The 16,952-nt window shown below is 41.8% G+C and overlaps 1 long non-coding RNA gene across 2 annotated transcripts in view; it reads left to right on the forward strand.

The window, feature by feature from the left end:
* Positions 1–16,952, forward strand: part of LOC133664938 (uncharacterized) — a 172,291-nt gene that overhangs the window by 9,858 nt on the left and 145,481 nt on the right. The window lies entirely within an intron of this gene.

The following is a 16,952-nucleotide window of genomic DNA, read 5'->3' on the forward strand; positions in this document are numbered from 1 at the left end:
TAAGGCTTCGACGACTCGACGCCATTCATCTCGCTGCTGTGCTCGTCTCTGTGCCTCGCCCCATGTAAGCTTCATCTCTTTCAGCTCCCCTTCAACTGTTCTTCGCCAGGTGTTCTTTGGCCGCCCTGGCTTACGTTTTCCAGGTGGTGTCCATCTTAACGCTGCCTTTGGTATCCTCTCGTTGTCCGGTTTTCGAAAATAGCTAGCTAGGCTATAGACTATATAGTATATACCGCATGTTATTTTTGTACAACAACAACTTCAGCTGTCGAACGTTATAAGGTACAAATTCAACAAGTACAACATTAGCACGGACGTATAGCCAAGTTGTGGTTAAGAAGGTGGATTTTTGTTCCTTATATTTACCAGAAACTAAGTGATCCGAACACACGACCCGGGACTTTGGGGCACTCCAGTGAGAGCCGTCCTCGTTTTCCCAGTGTAAAGCTGCAAGCCATTTGTCTCGTCTCTGTGGGCTTTTATCACGCTTTGGCAGAACAAAATACAACCTTTGTTTTCCCTGTTTCTAGTTGTGGTTAGCACAACAAAAAACAACACAGTTTTTCGGTATTTTGGAGGCAGAATGACGGGTTTAACCAGCGTAGGTCGACAGGTTAAAGAGTAATGGCAACGGTTTGTTTTCAACGCCAGTCTGGTTGCTATGGCTCGAAGAACCCGTATGTAGCTCAGCTGCCCGGATGTCGGCCCTCACCCATAGCTCTTGTCTTAAAGTAGGTGTACTGTCACCACCTTAGAGTTTTTTTTGTTTTCCCGTGAGTAGTGTTTTAGTTCTTGTCTTTTGATGCCTTTTCCTGTTTTGTTGGTACACTATATTGCCAAAAGTATTTGGCCACCCGTCCAAATGATGAGACTCATGTGTCCTAATCACTTGGCAATACAATACAGGTGTATACAATCAAGCACTTAGGCATGGAGACTGTTCCTACAAACATTTGTGAAAGAATGGGCCGCTCTCAGTGATTTCCAGCGTGGAACTGTCATAGGATGCCACCTGTGCGACATATCCAGTCGGGAAATTTCCTCGTTCCTAAATATTCCAAAGTCAACTTTATTATAAGAAAAGTGAAGAGTTTGGGAACAGCAAGTCAGCCACCAAGTGGTAGGCCACGTAAACTGACAGAGAGGGGTCAGCGGATGCTGAAGCGCATAGTGCAAAGACTTTCTGCACAGTCAGTTGCTACAGAGCTTCCAATTAGCCCACGTACAGTACGCAAAGAGCTTCATGGAATGGGTTTCCATGGCCGGGCAGCTGAATCTAAGCCATACATCACCAAGTCCAATGCAAAGCGTGGGATGCAGTGGCGTAAAGCACGTCGCCGCTGGACTGTAGAGCAGTGGAGATGCCTTCTTTGGACTGATGAATCACGCTTTTCCATCTGGCAATCTGATGGACCAGTCTGGGTTTGGAGGTTGCCAGGAGAATGCTACATTTCAGACTGCATTGTGCCGAGTGTGAAATTTGGTGGAGGAGGAATTATGGTGTGGGGTTGGTTTTTCAGGAGTTGGGCTTGGCCCCTTAGTTCCAGTGAAAGGAACTTTGAATGCTCCAGGATACCAAAACATGTTGGACCTTTCCATGGGATGGCACTTCAAGTTCATATGTGAGTAAAGGCAGGTGGCCAAATACTTTTTGGCAATATAGAGTATTTTCCTGTACCATTTCAATTTCTTCCCTGAACGCTATTCCCCACACCTGCTTTGTTTTAGCGATCAAAAATATTTAAGTTGTTGCTACCCTTTTTGTGGGAACATTGTTGATTGTCATGTCATGTTCGGATGTACATTGTGGATGCCTTCTCTGCTCCACACGCTGTAAGTCTTTGCTGTCGTCCAGCATTCTGTTTGTTTACTTTGCGTTCAGTTTTAGTTTCATTCTGCATAGCCTTCCCTAAGCTTCAATGCCATTTCTTAGCGGCACTCACCTTCTGTTTATTTTTGGTTTAAGCATTAGATACCTTTTTGACCTGCACACTGCCTCCCGCTGTCGTCTGCATATTGTTATCACAACAAAGCAATTCACTACCTGCTGCCACCTACTGATATGGAAGAGCATTACACGGTTACTCTGCCAAGCTCCAGACAGCACAGACAATCAACAACGGCACATTATTTGCGGATTATAATTACTGGTTTGCAAAAAATATTTTTAACCCAATTAGGTGAAATGACATCATCTCCCACGTCACACCAGACTGTAGCTCACGGCACACTAGTGTGCCGCAGCACAGTGGTTGAAAAACACTGATTTACAGTATGGTTGCTTCATCAGTGTACTTGTCAAGCACATCCTTTAGGTCAGTGGTCCCCAACCACCGGGCCGCCGCCCGGTACCGGTCCGTGGATCGATTGGTACCGGGCCGCACAAGAATTTAAAAAATATATATATATTTTTTATTTAAAAAAAAAAAATTAAATCAACATAAAAAACACAAGATACACTTACAATTAGTTCACCAACCCAAAAAACCTCCCTCCCCCATTTACACTCATTCGCACAAAAGGGTTGTTTCTGTTATTAATATTTCTGGTTCCTACATTATATATCAATACAGTCTGCAGGGATAAAGTCCGTAGCACACATTATTGTATTTTTTTATGACAAAAAAAATACATAATAATAATTATGTATGTATGTGTGTTCATGTATGAGATCATAGGGCTGCCAATTATGGCCAAAGTAATAATGGTAAAGCAGTGTTGGGATTTGAACGTTACACCACCATGTCATTTGTAATGTCTAATAAAAAGACTATAGATAAATGTTATCCATATATTTATAGACAAATATTTGTGTTTTTTTTAAATGTTAATATCAGCTTTTTGTCATTCCATGATGCTTTTATCTGTATTTTTTTTACATTTTTACCAGAGTCTGGTGTGCCGTGGGAGATTATCAAATTTCACCTATTTGGGTTTAACATATTTTTTGCAAACCAGTAATTATAATCCGCAAATAATGTGCCGTTGAGTGTCGGCGCTGTCTAGAGATCGGCAGAGTAACCACGATATTGTCTTCCATATCAGTAGGTGGAAGCTGGTAGCTAATTGCTTTGTAGATGTCGGGAACGGGTCGTGTGAGACGACGATGGTTTTTAGTGATCACAATATGCAGGTGACAGCGGGAGGCAGGGTGCAGGTAAAAATGTGTCTAATGCTTAAACCAAAAATAAACAAAAGGCAGTTGCCACTAAGAAAAGGCATTGAAGCTTAGGGATGGCTATGCAAAACAAAACTACAACTGAACTGGCTGCAAAGTAAACAAAAACAGAATGCTGGACGACAGCAAAGACTTGCGGCATGTGGAGCAGAGACGGCGTCCACAAAGTACATCCGTACATGACATGACAATCAACAATGTCCACACAAAAAAAGATAGCAACAACTTAAATGTTCTTGATTGCTAAAACAAAGCAGGTGCGAGGAATAGCGCTCAAAGGAAGACATGAAACTGCAACAGGAAAATACCAACAAAACACTACACACGGGAAAACACCAAAAAACTCAAAATAAGTCACGGTGTGATGTGCCTACAAGCTGTACAAGCTGTAAGCAGCGGAGCATGACAGGAAATGAATAAGGACATTCAAAGTAAGACTGAAAAAACGAAAAAGGCAGTTTTCAAAATAAAATACATTTACCAGTTTTGCAAAATATTGATAGTGATTTATCTTGAACGCAAGTTAATGTAATGTTAATCTATTTTTTTTATGTAGCTCTATCCGTAGTATTTAGTCGAGATTATGTGGAGATGTCAGTAATGCATCACAGGTGGATTGAACACATGACGTCATGCTCCGGGGTTGATTCATTGACCTTTCAGGTGAAACCTGTTTCTTCACACCTGAAACCTTTCCAAAACTAGTCCAACCTGGTTTTGTGGTGTCACCCATTATGGAAAAATATTTCGTCGTGAGTTCAAATCCCAGCCGAGTCATACCAAGGACTATAAAAATGGGACCCGTTACCTCCCTGCTTGGCACTCAACATCAAGGGTTGGAATTGAGGGTTAAATCACCAGAATGTTTCTCGAGTGTGGCCACCGCTGCTGCTCACTGCTCCCCTCATCTCCCAGGGGGTGAACAAGGGGATGGGCCAAATGTAGAGGATCATTTCACCACTCCTAGTGTGTGTGTGCGTGTGTGACTATCAGTGGTACTTTAATATCTGAAAAGGGGTAGGATGAATCAAAGCTTATAATAATCCTGCCACTTCTTTGTGTATTTTACTGATGACTCTAACACCTAACTTTTACATTTTAACATTAAGTTCACTTCCTGTGTGAAATAATTAAGGAAGGGCATTGGAAAAACTAGCACATTTGAAAGAAATATATGTACTGGTCTGAAAATGTTGACTTAATTGCTGGGTTGCATATGACGTCACATCTGTTTTTCTTCTTGGCGGCTTAATTCCCATGATGGTCAAGCAGCTTGAGCGTAGCATTAAGACAAGTGAGAGCGCATGTAGAGTTTGAGCATAAATTGCCGTCATGTTGTTCTGTTTGTGGGGGTTCCAGTCGTTCAATAGAGGGCAATGTGTCAGGTTCAAACCCCGATGACATCTATTAAACAGACAAGAAGCAAGGAATTAAACAGAGACAGGATTCAATTTGGCTCATGAGGAGAAACGTCTGGGCTGTACTCTTGTACAGTCTTCCACCACGCTCTGACGAAATGGTTGGACACCACCTCTTTTATTTGGACTTTCCCTGATTACATAGCAACAGCTGTTTTTAAGGGGAGATGGGGTCGTAAAAAGCTGTTGCACTCGGTCACAAAACAGTTAAAAGAAAAGATGCCTGGAGCTTGCGTCAGGTCCTGCTTCCTCTCCGCTTTGTAGATCTCGGGTCAAGACAAGATCTTCCTGTGGATCACAATAGATCAAAGAAACCGTCACCTTCATGTCGCTTCCATCAATCCTTTTGCTTGGTAAGATCAAAGACAGCTTTTGTCTACTCGCCGGGAACTCATGGGAACAGAAAGTTTTGTGATAACTTGCATACAATTATTCTGACAATATGAAAGAGCTTTCATAGAGTCCCGAAAGAAGTGGTTCGTAAGGATAAGAAAGTCAGGGGAAAAAAACAATGTGCGTCGAAAGAAAATGGCCTTTAAAAATCAAACCGTGCTCGTGTCTGCAGCGATGACTTTGTAAAATGCTTCTTTGACCATTTATTTGAGAACTTTCTGTGATGCAATCGAGGTTATTCTCCACTATATAGTTAGTGTTTGAGAGCAGAACTAAATGTAAAAAAGGACAAGAGATACCATGAGTGTTGTTGTTGTTGTTTCTATGCTTTAATATAACTACAGTTAAAATAAACCGTGCAAATAAACTAATGTCATATTTAGTCCTATTATCAAATATTGTGATTGTTGGTCCAATTCTTTGGTGATATTAGTTACTATCAAGAAAATATCTCTAATACTAATAATAAACTACATGAATAAATCTCTTGAACAGAATCTGAATCTTGATATCGCTAGCAAACAGTGCTGAACAACAGGGACATCTATAGCTCAATACTGAGACAAAATATGAACTTCGCAACATAAAAACAACTACATGAATTGTAGACTGACTAATATTTTTAGCAGGAAATCAACTGCAAACAAACTTATTTTTCTCATTAGCGTCACGTTCACAGCTGCACTGTACTAAATGTCAATCAAATACATTACTTACAGATGCATAAATCCAACTTTGTCTTTTACTGATTAATGCTTGATTTGTGGACCCCTCAGATGTAAAGACATGATGTGCCAACAATATTTTCTTCTCTAAATCAGTGTGTGTCAAAGTGAGGTCGTCGGGAGCAATAACGTCTTGGTGATGATGAATGCTTTAAATTGGGGGTGCCCAAACTATGGCCCGCGGGCCGCATCCGAAATACAGTACACCTACTTTGAGACGAGCTATATTGATGCATGCTTGGTTATGGTTTAAATTCAAATCCAACAATTGCGACAAAGACTTTTTATTGTCAACTGAGTTTCGTTTTTTAATGATTTCTGCTGGTGTGCCTCCGGATTTTTTCAATAAAAAAAAAAAAGCGCCTTTGCTCAAAGGTTGAAAAACACTGAAGTGCAAATGAAATGACGCTTCACCACTTTAGTCATAATTTTTGCGCTTAAGAAACTTCTCTTAGACTTCAGCTCAAGACTTGTTCTGTTTGTTTGTGATTGTCATTACTGCCACAAGTGGTGGAAAAGTGTATTACAACGGAGTGCTCCTGCGGCCCATACAGACCACAACTGAAAAACAGGTATTTTTTGGTGGCCCTCTAGGGGGCGCTCACGGCCCACCAGTGGTTAAGAAACACTGGTCTACGGGTATGAGAACACTTAAAGGCCTACTGAAACCCACTACTACCGACCACGCAGTCTGATCGTTTATATATCAATGATGAAATCTTAACATTGCAACACATGCCAATACGGCCGGGCTAACTTATAAAGTGCAATTTTAAATTTCTCGGGGAACTTCCGGTTGAAAACGTCTATGTATGATGACGTTTGCGCGTGACGTCAATGGTTGAAACGGAAGTATTCGGACACATTGTATCACAATACAAACAGCTCGGTTTTCATCTCAAAATTCCACAGTATTCTGGACATCTGTGTTGGTGAATCTTTTGCAATTTGTTTAATGAACAATGGAGACTGCAAAGAAGAAAGCTGTAGGTGGGATCGGTGTATTAGCGGCTAGCTGCAGCAACACAACCAGGAGGACTTTGAGTTGGATAGCAGACGCGCTATCCGACGCTAGCCGCCGACCGCATCGATCGGGTGAAGTCCTTCATCGATCGCTGGAACGCAGGTGAGCACAGGTGTTGATGAGCAGATGAGGGCTGGAGAAGGTGGAGCGCTAATGTTTTTATCATAGCTCTGACGAGGTCCCGTAGCTAAGTTAGCTTCAATGGCATCGTTAGCAACAGCATTGCTAGGCTTCGGCAGGCGGCACAGCGTTAACCGTGTAGTTACAGGTCCAGTGTTTGGTTCGGTGTCTCCTGATAGTAGTATTGTTGATCTTCTGTCTATCCTTCCAGTCAGGGGCTTATTTCTTTTGTTTCTATCTGCATTTAAGCACGATGCTATCACGTTAGCTCCGTAGCTAAAGTGCTTCACCAATGTATTGTCGTGGAGATAAGTCACTGTGAATGTCCATTTCGCGTTCTCCACTCATTTTCAAGAGGATATGGTATCCGAGGTGGTTTAAAATACAAATCCGTGATCCACAATAGAAAAAGGAGAGAGTGTGGAATCCAATGAGCCCTTTTACCTAAGTTACGGTCAGAGCGAAAAAAGTTACGTCCTGCATTGCACTCTAGTCCTTCACTCTCACGTTCCTCATTCACGAATCTTTCATCCTCGCTCAAATTAATGGGGTAATCAACGCTTTCTCGGTCTGAATCGCTCTCGCTGCTGGTGTAAACAATGGGGAAATGTGAGGAGCCCTTCAACCTGCGACGTCACGCTACTTCCAGTACAGGCAAGGCTTTTTTTTATCAGCGACCAAAAGTTGCGAACTTCATCGTCTATGTTCTCTACTAAATCCTTTCAGCAAAAATATGGCAATATCGCGAAATGATCAAGTATGACACATAGAATGGATCTGCTATCCCCGTTTAAATAAGAACATTTCATTTCAGTAGACCTTTAAACAGGAAAAAAAAAAGGATTTGCCAATATTCCTTATTAGGAAATGTGTGTCATATACATACACATGCATGCACACACATATCAGATACATGCAGGCACACATGTACAATCCCATTTGTAAAAGCCATGTTAGTGCAGCCATTAGGCAGTGATTAGTGAAGGCGGCCACAGGTTTTCCTCTTCATCAGCATGCCTCTCCAGGGAGTCCCATTGGCTCCATGCAGACTATTAACAACACCATCACCACGAGGAGGGAGGGGAGTAGCAGCTCCCATGGTGGCTGCCCTTCGCCGCACTACACACGCTTTCATTAGTGTGTTAGCTAGATGATTTGCCTCAGGACAACCCCCGGGCCCCACAATGCATGTGTTAAGTTCTTAGAAGGTTTCATTCAGTGCACAGTTTATTCATATATTCACACATTTTTTTACAGGCACACCCATGATGGCATCATTAGTTGAATTTAAAATTTGGTCTAAATTGAACAGGTTAAAGGTTGGGGAGGAACACTTGCCCATAGCAGAGAAAAGGCATGGGCAGATTAGAATTACACAACAGTTAATTCATGGCTACCTCTACTAATGCATGCATGCATTACTGAGTGTACAGTAAGCTGGATTGTACAGCTTTTGTATGCTCTTTGACACCTGTCCGATGTAATGAGATCCAATACTGTACAAAAGTTATGTCAAATAATCCGCCGTGACAATGCAATAATGCACAGTTTTGATTTACACCGTCAGAGAGGTATTTATTTAAAAACATGCGAAATGTGTGTCTGTTTTAGGGCTGGGCAATATGGCCTTTTTTTAATATCTCTATTTTTAGACCATATTGTGATACACAATATATATCTCGATATTTTGCCTAAGTCTTGAATGAACACTTGATGCATATAATCACAGCAGTATGATGATTCTATGTGTCTACATTAAGACATTCTTGTTCATACTGCATTAATATATGCTCATTTTAAACTTTCATACAGAGAAGGAAATCACAACTAAGTCAATTTACCAAAACTGTATTTATTAAGCAGTAGCACAAACATTCATGTCATTTCAAAACAGAACGTGCAAGATTGTCAGACATTTTAAAACAAGCTATTAGTGCACTTTTGTGCATGATGTCACTAAGATGACAAATCAAAACACTAAATTAAAGTGGACTTTTTGTACAGAACTCCACTACAATAGTTTAAAACAAATAAAGTGCACTTTTGTGCATGATGTCACACAAGATATTTCAATAACTGTCAAATAAAAATGAGCTGCATAATAGGAAATCAAATGGTGTATGTTATTCGCTATGTGGTAGGTTCCGGCGGACGTTATCTCATGTCGTTTTTTTTTTTTTTCATACAGTGTTGATGTGAAGTGAAGTGAATTATATTTATATAGCGCTTTTCTCAAATGACTCAAAGCGCTTTACATTGTGAAACCCAATATATAAGTTACATTTAAACCAGTGTAGGTGGCACTGGGAGCAGGTGGGTAAAGTGTCTTGCCCAAGGACACAACGGCAGTGACTATGGTGGCGGAAGCGGGGATCGAACCTGCAACCCTAAAGTTGCTGGCACAGCCGCTCTACCAACCGAGCTATACCGCCCCTGTATGTGGAAATGGTTGCCTCGGCATTTTGTTGGTGTGGCACCGAACAGGGATGTTAACATGCGAAGTAAGCACTCTTCATTCTCTAGCAGGTGACTTTTCAAATGATGCTGCAAATTATCAGTAATGCTACTTTTGTAGCAACGCTTTTGCCCCACACTTGACCTATGACGGCTGTCTGTTTGACATATTCCCACTTGACGCCAAACCACCGCCAGACGATGGACCCCGTGCTGTTTTTCTTGGGAATGAATTCTTCCTTCATTTGTTACCAGATTCGCACCTTCTTTCTCTCGTATTACCACTCGCACCACAGCTAACGTTACCCATGCTGCTACCTCTCTGCTCTGCGAGGGTGTATACGTATGTGACGTATGTAAGAAGGTGCGCCTGTTTATTTCTCTGTGAGAAGGAGGGACTAGAAAGAGTGAGAAGAGCCTGTAGTGTAATGCCAGCAACTAAAAGCAACTGCGTGAGAACGTATACTGAAATATCACGATATAGTCATTTTCTATATCGCACAGAGACAAACCCGCGATATATCGAGTATATTGCCCAGCCCTAGTCTGTTTCCTCCCATCCATTTTCTTTCACATATCAGAGGTAGGGTTGCGGGGGCAGCAGCCTAAGCAGGAAAGCCCAGACTTTCCTCTCCCCAACCACTTGGTCCAGCTCCTCCCGGGGGATCCCGAGGCATTCCCAGGCCAGCCGGGAGACATAGTCTTCCCAACGTGTCCTGGGTCTTCCCCGTGGCCTCCTGCCGGTCGGACGTGCCCCAAACATCTCCCAAGGTAGGCGTTCGGGTGGCATCCTGACCAGATGCCCGAACCACCTCATCTGGCTCCTCTCCATGTGGAGGAGCAGCGGCTTTACTTTGAGCTCCTACTGGATGGCAGGGCTTCTCACCCTATCTCTAAGGGAGAGCCCCGCCACCCGGCGGAGGAAACTAATTTCGGCTGCTTGTACCCGTGATCTTGTCCTTTCGGTCATAACCCAAAGTTCATGACCATAGGTGAGGATGGGAACGTAGATCGACCGGTAAATTGAGAGCTTCGCCTTCCGGCTCAGCTCCTTCTTCACCAGAACGGATCGATACAGCGTCCGCATTACTGAAGACGCTGCACCGATCCGCCGGTCGATCTCACGATCCACTCTTCCCTCACTCGTGAGCAAGACTCCGAGGTACTTGAACTCCTCCCTTTTGGGGCAAGATCTCCTCCCCAACCTGGAGATGGCACTCCACCCTTTCCCGGGAGAGAACCATGGACTCTGACTTGGAGGTGCTGATTCTCATCCCAGTCGCTTCAGTCTGCTGCAAACCGACCCAGTGAGAGCTGAAGATCCTGGCCAGTTGTAGCCATCAGGACCACATCATCTGCAAAAAGCAGAGACCTAATCCTGCAGCCACCAAACCGGATCCCCTCAACGCCCTGACTGCGCCTAGAAATTCTGTCCATAAAAGTTATGAACAGAATCGGTGTCTCTGTTTATTATTTATATTTATCTTATAGGTGGCAGTTTAAGGATATTTCTAATACTGTAACCAGAAAAGCACTCCGGGAGTGCAGACGTCCACCGGGCCCTATCCCCTAATCGTATGGATTATAAGAGAGTTCACTCTTTGCATCGCAGTGAACCCTCTTGTCTGCCGTCCACAAATTGAGCCTCGTAAGGTAAAAGTAAGATAACATAGTAAAAATGATCCTGACCACCTCAAAATCTAACTTTTTCCTTAATCCTTAATTTACTTAATTTTCCTTCAGTTTCATCAAAATTTCCCCACAACTAAGTTATATTACTGACTGACTGACTGGCAAACCCTGACAAATGCATAACCACCTGGTGGAGGTAGTAATAATAATAACTTGAAAATTCCTGCAAAAATTTTGATAGGCCTGCTCTCTGTGCCCTGGACCTCTGGCCGGGGGTTGCCGGAATCCGCCGTACTTATCAGATGGTGGAGAGTGTCTGAATCCGGGAGTTTTAGGTGTCACTGTACAAAATGAGCCACAGAGCTAGCCTAAAACAGTAGCATGTTTACACAAAAATGATAACATATAGCATGTGTGCTAAAGATAGCATGATGACAGTCGGCATGTTTCATATACCAAGTTATACGACTCAAAGGTATCTGGCTGCGGAAATAGGAAAAAAGAAAGTATAATTAGAAGAAAACGTTAGCATGCTTGAGTTAGCTTGCTCGCATGCTAACAGGTAACAAATGTCACGTACCAAGTTTAATGACCCTGGGTAAAACGGTTGCAAAACTAGCTAAAAAAAAGTTAGCATGCTAATGTTAGCATGCTTACGTTTGCATGCTAGCAGTTTACAAGGGTCACGTACAAAGTTATACGAATCTGGGGTAAACGGGTGCAAAACTAGCTCCAAAAGTTAGTGGGCTCATTTTAGCATGTTAGCAAGCTAATGGTAGCATGCTATCAGTTGGCATGTGTCACATACCAAGTTATATGACTGTAAGGTGTATGGCTGTCTAAGTAGGGAAAGAAATGTAAAGTGTTGTTTGTTTATTTTATTTGTCATAATAAAATACAATCGTGTGCTTAAGGACTGTATTCCTGCAGACTGTATTGATCTATATTGATATATAATGTAGGAACCAGAAATAGTAATAACCGAAAGAAACAACCCTTTTGTGTGAAAGAGTGTAAATGGGGGAGGGAGGTTTGGGTTGGTGCACTAATTGTAAGTGTATCTTGTGTTTTTTATGTTGATTTAATTTGAATAAAATATAAATATTATTTTTTTTAATTTCTTGTGCGGTCCGGTACCAATCGATCCACGGACCGGTATCGATCCACGGACCGGTATCGATCCACGGACCGGTACCGGGCCACGGACCGGTACCGGGCCACGGACCGGTGGTTGGGGACCACTGACTTACAGTATAAAAAGTAGAACAAGGCAGTACAATATAAATACACAAAAAGCAGTTAGTGTGAAAGTTGCATCAAAAAGGGTTTTTTTAATGTTAAAATGTTTGTATAAAATACATTTGTATCATGCAATGTATTTACACTAACAAGAAGCTTACCGTGTAATATAAATTGGTTTAATTCATTTTAAGGCAAACAATATGAAATAGGAATATTATATACAGTACATAGCCTGCTGCGTACAATACGTGAGAAAATAAGGACAGTGGTTTTTGATGCTCGAACTAAGTGGGAAAATAGTAGTATGAAAAAATAAAATAAGGTGCCTTGCAAAAGTATTCAACTTCCTTGGGTGTTTCAGCCTTGTATTGCTTTTAAAAATGAAATAATGGTCAATTAACGTGCAAAAAACAAGCTCATTTCAAGTCAAAGTGTTGACACAAAATGCTGTCAGCAATCATCATTTTGTGTATACAAAGTTGTCTCATGTAATTATTACCTCCGCCAAGAGTTTGTCTTCAGAAATAATTTTTATTAAAATTTTAGAAAATGTCAGAAATGGGACAAAGAATATGGAATTGATCCAGTGTTTTGTCGATGTCTGCTACCCAACACACACATTTCAAATATTTGCCTCTAACAAAGTACTCATCGAAACAGCTGCCTCGTATACCTTGTGTGCAAGTAGTGATTTTAAAATGTTTATTTCATTATTTCTTTTGACCAACAAGCATGTAGACAATTACAGCATGAGAATGTTCACATTGTATATTAACGGGCATGTAGACAAATACAATGTGAGAAAGTTTACATTGACACAAACAATGGTAGGTTACATTTTTGTTTTAATCATCGTTTTACGCTCCTGGTAGCTTTTTTCGAGGAAGCAGCTAAATTCGGCAGTTAACTTAATTTGACCTTACAAGGCTCAACTTTTCTGTGTGTATTCTAGTGCACTGTTTTTCAACCTTTTTTGAGCCAAGGCACATTTTTTGCATTGAAAAAATTTGGAGGCACACCACCAGCAGAAATCATTAAAAATGAAAGTAGCAATTGTTATGACTTTAAAGCATAACCAAGCATGCATCACTATAGCTCTTGTCTCAAAGTAGGTGTACTGTCACCACCTGTCACATCACGCCGTGACTTATTTTGAGTTTTTTGCTGTTTTCCTGTGTGTAGTGTTTTAGTTCTTGTCTTGCGCTCCTGTTTTGGTGGCTTTTTCTCTTTTTTTGGTATTTTCCTGTAGCAGTTTCATGTCTTCCTTTGAGCGATATTTCCCGCATATACTTTGTTTTAGCAATCAAGAATATTTCAGTTGTTTTTATCCTTCTTTGTGGGGACATTGTTGATTGTCATGTCATGTTCGGATGTACATTGTCTTTGCTCCACAGTAAGTCTTTGCTGTTGTCCAGCATTCTGTTTTTGTTTACTTTGTAGCCAGTTCAGTTTTAGTTTCGTTCTGCATAGCCTTCCCTAGGCTTCAATGCCTTTTCTTAGGGGCACTCACCTTTTGTTTATTTTTGGTTTAAGCATTAGATACCCTTTTACCTGCACACTGCCTCCCGCCGTTCCTGACATCTACAATAGCTACCGGCTGCCACCTACTGATCCATCCATTTTCTACCGCTTATTCCTTTTGATATGGAAGAGTATTACACGGTTACTCTGCCGAGCTCTAGACAGCACCGACACACAACAACAACACATCATTTGCAGACTATAATTACTGGTTTGCGGAAAATATTTTTCACCCAAATATGTGAAATTAGATCATCTCCCACGGCACACCAGACTGTATCTCACGACACACTAGTGTGCCGCGGCACAGTGGTTGAAAAACACTGTTCTAGTGTACCCGCCTCCACCCACAGAGACAAAGACATAAATGACTGACAAGAGAGTTCACTCCGTTTATTTGTTTATTACAAACCCCAAAACCAGTGAAGTTGGCATGTTGTGTAAATGGTAAATAAAAACAAAATACAATGATTTGCAAATCCTTTTCAACTTGTATTCAATTGAATAGACTGCAATGACAAGATACTTAACGTTCGAACTGGTAAACTTTGTTATTTTATTCGCTCATTTTGGAATTTGATACCTGCACCATGTTTCCAAAAATCTGGCACAAGTGGCAAAAAAGACTGAGAAAGTTGAGGAAGGCTCATCAAACACTTATTTGGAACATCCCACAGGTGGACAGGCTAATTGGGAACAGGTGGGTGCCATGATTGGGTATAAAAGCAGCTTCCATGAAATGCTCAGTCATTCACAAACAAGGATGGGGTGAGGGTCACCACTTTGTCAACAAATGCGTGAGCAAATTGTCCAACAGTTTAAGAACAACATTTCTCAACTAGCTATTGCAAGGAATTTAGGGTTTTCACCATCTACGGCCCGTAATATCATCAAAAGGTTCAGAGGATTTGGAGAAATCCCTGCACGTAAGAGGCCAAAATTGAATGCCCATGACCTTCGATCCCTCAGGCTGTACTGCGTCAAAAAACGATATCAGTGTGTAAAGGATATCACCACATGGGCTCAGGAACACTTCAGAAAACCACGGTCAGTGACTACAGTTCGTCGCTACATCTGTAAGCGCAAGTTAAAACTCTACTATGCAAAGCGAAAGCCATTTATCAACAACACCCAGAAATTCCGCCAGCTTCGCTGGGCCCGAGCTCTTCTTAGATGGACTGATGCAAAGTGGAAAAGGGTTCTGTGGTCTGACTAGTACACATTTCAAATTGTTTTTGGAAACTGTGGACGTCGTGTCCTCCGGACCAAAGAGGAAAAGAACCATCCGGATTGTTATAGGTGCAAAGTTGAAAAGACAGCATCTGTGATGGTATGGGGGTGTATTAGTGCCCAAGGCTGGGTAACTTACACATCTGTGAGGGCACCATTAATGCTGAAAGGTACATACAGGTTTTGGAGCAACATATGTTGCCATCCAAGCAACGTTATCATGGACGCCCCTGCTTATTTCAGCAAGACAAGCCCAAGCCACCATCTGCACCTGTTACAAAAGCGTGGCTTCGTAGTAAAAGAGTGCGGGTACTAGACTGGCCTGCCTGTAGTCCAGACCTGTCTCCCATTGAAAATGTGTGGTGCATTATGAAGCCTAAAATACCACAACGGAGACCCCGAACTGTTGAACAACTTAAGCTGTACATCAAGCAAGAATGGGAAAGAATTCCAACTAAAAATGTGTCTCCTCCGTTCCAAAACGTTTACTGAGTGTTGTTAAAAGGAAAGGCCATGTAACACAGAGGCAAAAATGCCCCTGTGACAACATTTTTGCTGCCATTAAATTCAAAATGAATGATTATTTGCAAAAAAAAAAAGTTTCTCAGTTCAAACATTAAATATCTTGTCTTCGCAGTCTATTCAATTGAATATAGGTTGAAAATGATTTGCAAATCATTGTATTTTATTTTTTATTTACCATTTACAGAACGTGCCAACTTCACTGGTTTTGGGTTTTGTATGTTATGGGTGGATCTTGATTGCACTTTCAGGAAATGTCAGAAAAGGTTATCCCATAATCGCTCTTATAGCAGAATAATCACAGCTAAGAAGGTTGCCATAGGCATTTAAACACTGATTGTGGTAGCCATTTTTGTGTTGTTCATATTCCGGTAGTCCTGCTTATATTAAGTTAAACTAATAATTTGTTATTTGATGGATGCTTGGGCCTACTATGCTACTTAACTTTTGGTGTTGGTCATTATAGTTTTGGAGGCCATTGTTATTTATATTTCTCTGGTACTGCATATATTAAGTTATTTATTTTTTGAATTGGAAAGTCATTTACGTTGTCATTCACACCTGTGACGAAAGCATGTAGGGGCGCACAGGTGACACTGATTGGACAATCGTTGGGTGGAGAGACTGGCGGTGACAACATTTTTGTTTACCACTGCTTACGTAACACTTGAGCTTAGTTTTGTTTATAGCTGTATATGTAGTTAACCTTGAAAAGAAAACCTATTTTTTTTATTTTGGCAAATAAAGCTATTTTTGGAGAGACTTAAGTTGGAGTTTGAAGTGCGTATGGAAGTGCATTGCCTGTCGTGGCTCAGCCCACCGCCTTTGGTTTAGAACCTGGAAAGCTTGGAAATATCTAATAAGCTTGGAAACGTCTCTCTCTATGATAGGTTCTCCTGGTGCCGACAGATCTTCTGGAAGCCCAGTGGTCAGGTTTGAACAAAATATTTTATTGCAAGCACACACGCCCAAGGATAGCCTGCTTTCCAGCAGTCTTCGCTCTCGTGACTTTTCAGTCTGCTTGTTTCTTCTCCCACTCCAACCACGTGTCTCGTTCCGGCTGCTGCTAATAAGGGCGACAGGTGATTAGATAACAAGACCCAGCTGGGCAATCTACTCACCTGCCGCTGTCTTCGAGGCCGGTCCTTACACACCCCGCTACGCGGCAGGCCCGCAGACCACGCCCCCCTCCACAAAGCTGTACAATATCCTACCCTAATACCCTACTGCAGTGTTTTTCAACCACTGTGCCGCGGCACACTAGTGTGCCGTGAGATAGTCTGGTGTGCCGTGGGAGATTATATAGTTTCACCTATTTGGGTTAAAACATTTTTTTGCAAACCAGTAATTATAGTCTGCAAATGATGTGTTGTTGTTGAGTGTCGGTGTTGTCTAAAGCTCAGCAGAGTAACCGTGTAATACTCTTCCATATCAGTAGGTGGCAGCCGGTAGCTAATTGCTTTGTAGATGTCGGAAACAGCAGGAGGCAGTGT

This window comes from Entelurus aequoreus, linkage group LG14, assembly GCF_033978785.1.
Source record: "Entelurus aequoreus isolate RoL-2023_Sb linkage group LG14, RoL_Eaeq_v1.1, whole genome shotgun sequence".
Lineage (NCBI taxonomy): Eukaryota > Metazoa > Chordata > Actinopteri > Syngnathiformes > Syngnathidae > Entelurus > Entelurus aequoreus.